The sequence below is a fragment of the Oncorhynchus mykiss genome, unplaced genomic scaffold (assembly GCF_013265735.2).
Source record: "Oncorhynchus mykiss isolate Arlee unplaced genomic scaffold, USDA_OmykA_1.1 un_scaffold_742, whole genome shotgun sequence".
Classification (NCBI taxonomy): domain Eukaryota; kingdom Metazoa; phylum Chordata; class Actinopteri; order Salmoniformes; family Salmonidae; genus Oncorhynchus; species Oncorhynchus mykiss.
In genome coordinates this window covers 20,001-26,420 of record NW_023494189.1, presented here as the reverse complement: position 1 = coordinate 26,420, position 6,420 = coordinate 20,001, and positions in this window count along the sequence as shown.

Below are 6,420 nucleotides of genomic sequence, written 5' to 3'. Positions count from 1 at the left end.
AATAGCAATCTGCATCCATCGTGATTTCTTAAAGTGTGTAAAAAGCACCCAAGGACGGCCCTGACAGAGAGAGGGCCGTAGTGGGGCACTCCCCTAGCGGGCTATATCAATAGAATGACGGGTAAAAGTATTTAAAACCCTTTTATAATTTTTGGGTTACCAGATGCACGTTTTCAATCACCAGGTGCACGGAGGAAAATGAGCATTTGCATCCATAGTCATGTTTTAAACCGTCCATAAAGCACTCTTGGCCGGCCCCGGCAGAGAGAGAAAGAGATGGTGAAAAAAAAAAAAAATCATCATCAGACCTTCCATAAATAATTCGGGCCGGCCCCCATTGCTAAAGGTCCGTAGTAGGGTGCGCCATAAGCGGACATGAATAGATGGAACACCGCTAACCGCATAGAGAACCGTGTTTTGGGTGACCAGGTGCACGTTTTCAATCACCAGTTGCACATTTTCAATCACCAGTTGCACGGAGGATTAATAGCAATCTGCATCCATCGCGATTTCTTAAAGTGTCTATAAAGCACTCAGGACGGGCCCGACCGAGACAGGGCCTTAGTGGGGTGCTCCCATAGCGGGCAACAATGAGAGGGGTGCCTTTAAATTCATTTTGAACCATATTTGAAATTTTGGGTTACCAGATGCACGTTTTCAATCACCAGTTGCACGGAGGATTAATAGCAATCTGCATCCATCGTGATTTCTTAAAGTGTGTAAAAAGCACCCAAGGACGGCCCTGACAGAGAGAGGGCCGTAGTGGGGCACTCCCCTAGCGGGCTATATCAATAGAATGACGGGTAAAAGTATTTAAAACCCTTTTATAATTTTTGGGTTACCAGATGCACGTTTTCAATCACCAGGTGCACGGAGGAAAATGAGCATTTGCATCCATAGTCATGTTTTAAACCGTCCATAAAGCACTCTTGGCCGGCCCCGGCAGAGAGAGAAAGAGATGGTGAAAAAAAAAAAAAATCATCATCAGACCTTCCATAAATAATTCGGGCCGGCCCCCATTGCTAAAGGTCCGTAGTAGGGTGCGCCATAAGCGGACATGAATAGATGGAACACCGCTAACCGCATAGAGAACCGTGTTTTGGGTGACCAGGTGCACGTTTTCAATCACCAGTTGCACATTTTCAATCACCAGTTGCACGGAGGATTAATAGCAATCTGCATCCATCGCGATTTCTTAAAGTGTCTATAAAGCACTCAGGACGGGCCCGACCGAGACAGGGCCTTAGTGGGGTGCTCCCATAGCGGGCAACAATGAGAGGGGTGCCTTTAAATTCATTTTGAACCATATTTGAAATTTTGGGTTACCAGATGCACGTTTTCAATCACCAGTTGCACGGAGGATTAATAGCAATCTGCATCCATCGTGATTTCTTAAAGTGTGTAAAAAGCACCCAAGGACGGCCCTGACAGAGAGAGGGCCGTAGTGGGGCACTCCCCTAGCGGGCTATATCAATAGAATGACGGGTAAAAGTATTTAAAACCCTTTTATAATTTTTGGGTTACCAGATGCACGTTTTCAATCACCAGGTGCACGGAGGAAAATGAGCATTTGCATCCATAGTCATGTTTTAAACCGTCCATAAAGCACTCTTGGCCGGCCCCGGCAGAGAGAGAAAGAGATGGTGAAAAAAAAAAAAAATCATCATCAGACCTTCCATAAATAATTCGGGCCGGCCCCCATTGCTAAAGGTCCGTAGTAGGGTGCGCCATAAGCGGACATGAATAGATGGAACACCGCTAACCGCATAGAGAACCGTGTTTTGGGTGACCAGGTGCACGTTTTCAATCACCAGTTGCACATTTTCAATCACCAGTTGCACGGAGGATTAATAGCAATCTGCATCCATCGCGATTTCTTAAAGTGTCTATAAAGCACTCAGGACGGGCCCGACCGAGACAGGGCCTTAGTGGGGTGCTCCCATAGCGGGCAACAATGAGAGGGGTGCCTTTAAATTCATTTTGAACCATATTTGAAATTTTGGGTTACCAGATGCACGTTTTCAATCACCAGTTGCACGGAGGATTAATAGCAATCTGCATCCATCGTGATTTCTTAAAGTGTGTAAAAAGCACCCAAGGACGGCCCTGACAGAGAGAGGGCCGTAGTGGGGCACTCCCCTAGCGGGCTATATCAATAGAATGACGGGTAAAAGTATTTAAAACCCTTTTATAATTTTTGGGTTACCAGATGCACGTTTTCAATCACCAGGTGCACGGAGGAAAATGAGCATTTGCATCCATAGTCATGTTTTAAACCGTCCATAAAGCACTCTTGGCCGGCCCCGGCAGAGAGAGAAAGAGATGGTGAAAAAAAAAAAAAATCATCATCAGACCTTCCATAAATAATTCGGGCCGGCCCCCATTGCTAAAGGTCCGTAGTAGGGTGCGCCATAAGCGGACATGAATAGATGGAACACCGCTAACCGCATAGAGAACCGTGTTTTGGGTGACCAGGTGCACGTTTTCAATCACCAGTTGCACATTTTCAATCACCAGTTGCACGGAGGATTAATAGCAATCTGCATCCATCGCGATTTCTTAAAGTGTCTATAAAGCACTCAGGACGGGCCCGACCGAGACAGGGCCTTAGTGGGGTGCTCCCATAGCGGGCAACAATGAGAGGGGTGCCTTTAAATTCATTTTGAACCATATTTGAAATTTTGGGTTACCAGATGCACGTTTTCAATCACCAGTTGCACGGAGGATTAATAGCAATCTGCATCCATCGTGATTTCTTAAAGTGTGTAAAAAGCACCCAAGGACGGCCCTGACAGAGAGAGGGCCGTAGTGGGGCACTCCCCTAGCGGGCTATATCAATAGAATGACGGGTAAAAGTATTTAAAACCCTTTTATAATTTTTGGGTTACCAGATGCACGTTTTCAATCACCAGGTGCACGGAGGAAAATGAGCATTTGCATCCATAGTCATGTTTTAAACCGTCCATAAAGCACTCTTGGCCGGCCCCGGCAGAGAGAGAAAGAGATGGTGAAAAAAAAAAAAATCATCATCAGACCTTCCATAAATAATTCGGGCCGGCCCCCATTGCTAAAGGTCCGTAGTAGGGTGCGCCATAAGCGGACATGAATAGATGGAACACCGCTAACCGCATAGAGAACCGTGTTTTGGGTGACCAGGTGCACGTTTTCAATCACCAGTTGCACATTTTCAATCACCAGTTGCACGGAGGATTAATAGCAATCTGCATCCATCGCGATTTCTTAAAGTGTCTATAAAGCACTCAGGACGGGCCCGACCGAGACAGGGCCTTAGTGGGGTGCTCCCATAGCGGGCAACAATGAGAGGGGTGCCTTTAAATTCATTTTGAACCATATTTGAAATTTTGGGTTACCAGATGCACGTTTTCAATCACCAGTTGCACGGAGGATTAATAGCAATCTGCATCCATCGTGATTTCTTAAAGTGTGTAAAAAGCACCCAAGGACGGCCCTGACAGAGAGAGGGCCGTAGTGGGGCACTCCCCTAGCGGGCTATATCAATAGAATGACGGGTAAAAGTATTTAAAACCCTTTTATAATTTTTGGGTTACCAGATGCACGTTTTCAATCACCAGGTGCACGGAGGAAAATGAGCATTTGCATCCATAGTCATGTTTTAAACCGTCCATAAAGCACTCTTGGCCGGCCCCGGCAGAGAGAGAAAGAGATGGTGAAAAAAAAAAAAAATCATCATCAGACCTTCCATAAATAATTCGGGCCGGCCCCCATTGCTAAAGGTCCGTAGTAGGGTGCGCCATAAGCGGACATGAATAGATGGAACACCGCTAACCGCATAGAGAACCGTGTTTTGGGTGACCAGGTGCACGTTTTCAATCACCAGTTGCACATTTTCAATCACCAGTTGCACGGAGGATTAATAGCAATCTGCATCCATCGCGATTTCTTAAAGTGTCTATAAAGCACTCAGGACGGGCCCGACCGAGACAGGGCCTTAGTGGGGTGCTCCCATAGCGGGCAACAATGAGAGGGGTGCCTTTAAATTCATTTTGAACCATATTTGAAATTTTGGGTTACCAGATGCACGTTTTCAATCACCAGTTGCACGGAGGATTAATAGCAATCTGCATCCATCGTGATTTCTTAAAGTGTGTAAAAAGCACCCAAGGACGGCCCTGACAGAGAGAGGGCCGTAGTGGGGCACTCCCCTAGCGGGCTATATCAATAGAATGACGGGTAAAAGTATTTAAAACCCTTTTATAATTTTTGGGTTACCAGATGCACGTTTTCAATCACCAGGTGCACGGAGGAAAATGAGCATTTGCATCCATAGTCATGTTTTAAACCGTCCATAAAGCACTCTTGGCCGGCCCCGGCAGAGAGAGAAAGAGATGGTGAAAAAAAAAAAAAATCATCATCAGACCTTCCATAAATAATTCGGGCCGGCCCCCATTGCTAAAGGTCCGTAGTAGGGTGCGCCATAAGCGGACATGAATAGATGGAACACCGCTAACCGCATAGAGAACCGTGTTTTGGGTGACCAGGTGCACGTTTTCAATCACCAGTTGCACATTTTCAATCACCAGTTGCACGGAGGATTAATAGCAATCTGCATCCATCGCGATTTCTTAAAGTGTCTATAAAGCACTCAGGACGGGCCCGACCGAGACAGGGCCTTAGTGGGGTGCTCCCATAGCGGGCAACAATGAGAGGGGTGCCTTTAAATTCATTTTGAACCATATTTGAAATTTTGGGTTACCAGATGCACGTTTTCAATCACCAGTTGCACGGAGGATTAATAGCAATCTGCATCCATCGTGATTTCTTAAAGTGTGTAAAAAGCACCCAAGGACGGCCCTGACAGAGAGAGGGCCGTAGTGGGGCACTCCCCTAGCGGGCTATATCAATAGAATGACGGGTAAAAGTATTTAAAACCCTTTTATAATTTTTGGGTTACCAGATGCACGTTTTCAATCACCAGGTGCACGGAGGAAAATGAGCATTTGCATCCATAGTCATGTTTTAAACCGTCCATAAAGCACTCTTGGCCGGCCCCGGCAGAGAGAGAAAGAGATGGTGAAAAAAAAAAAAAATCATCATCAGACCTTCCATAAATAATTCGGGCCGGCCCCCATTGCTAAAGGTCCGTAGTAGGGTGCGCCATAAGCGGACATGAATAGATGGAACACCGCTAACCGCATAGAGAACCGTGTTTTGGGTGACCAGGTGCACGTTTTCAATCACCAGTTGCACATTTTCAATCACCAGTTGCACGGAGGATTAATAGCAATCTGCATCCATCGCGATTTCTTAAAGTGTCTATAAAGCACTCAGGACGGGCCCGACCGAGACAGGGCCTTAGTGGGGTGCTCCCATAGCGGGCAACAATGAGAGGGGTGCCTTTAAATTCATTTTGAACCATATTTGAAATTTTGGGTTACCAGATGCACGTTTTCAATCACCAGTTGCACGGAGGATTAATAGCAATCTGCATCCATCGTGATTTCTTAAAGTGTGTAAAAAGCACCCAAGGACGGCCCTGACAGAGAGAGGGCCGTAGTGGGGCACTCCCCTAGCGGGCTATATCAATAGAATGACGGGTAAAAGTATTTAAAACCCTTTTATAATTTTTGGGTTACCAGATGCACGTTTTCAATCACCAGGTGCACGGAGGAAAATGAGCATTTGCATCCATAGTCATGTTTTAAACCGTCCATAAAGCACCCAGGGCCGGCCCCGGCAGAGAGAGAAAAAGAGGGGAAAAGTGTTGAAAAAAAAAAAAATCATACCTTCCATAAATAATTCGGACCGGCCCCCATTGAAAAGGTCCGTAGTAGGGTGCATCATTATCGGACATGAATCTCGGGAACACCGCTAACCGCATAGAGAACCGTGTTTTGGGTTACCAGATGCACGTTTTCAATCACCAGTTGCACGGAGAGAGAAAAAAAAAATCATACCTTCCATAAATAATTCGGACCGGCCCCCATTGAAAAGGTCCGTAGTAGGGTGCATCATTATCGGACATGAATCTCGGGAACACCGCTAACCGCATAGAGAACCGTGTTTTGGGTGACCAGGTGCACGTTTTCAATCACCAGTTGCACGGAGAAAAAAAAAGTAATCATACCTTCCATAAATAATTCAGGCCGACCCCCATTGAAAAAGGTCCGTAGTAGGGTGCATCATTATCGGACATGTATATCTGTAACACCGGCAAGCGCATTGAGAACCGCATTTTTGGGTTACCAGATGCACGTTTTCAATCACCAGGTGCACGGCTGTGAAAAGTGGGACTCTGTCATTTTTTCGACCAATTTCTGTAATTTTCAAAAAATGATTAAAAATACTTCCCGAAGGGCTAGAGGTCCCAAATTTCGTCTCATACCCTCTCTCGTGATGGGCAACAATTACATAATGTAAAAAAAAATTCGCATCCACAGG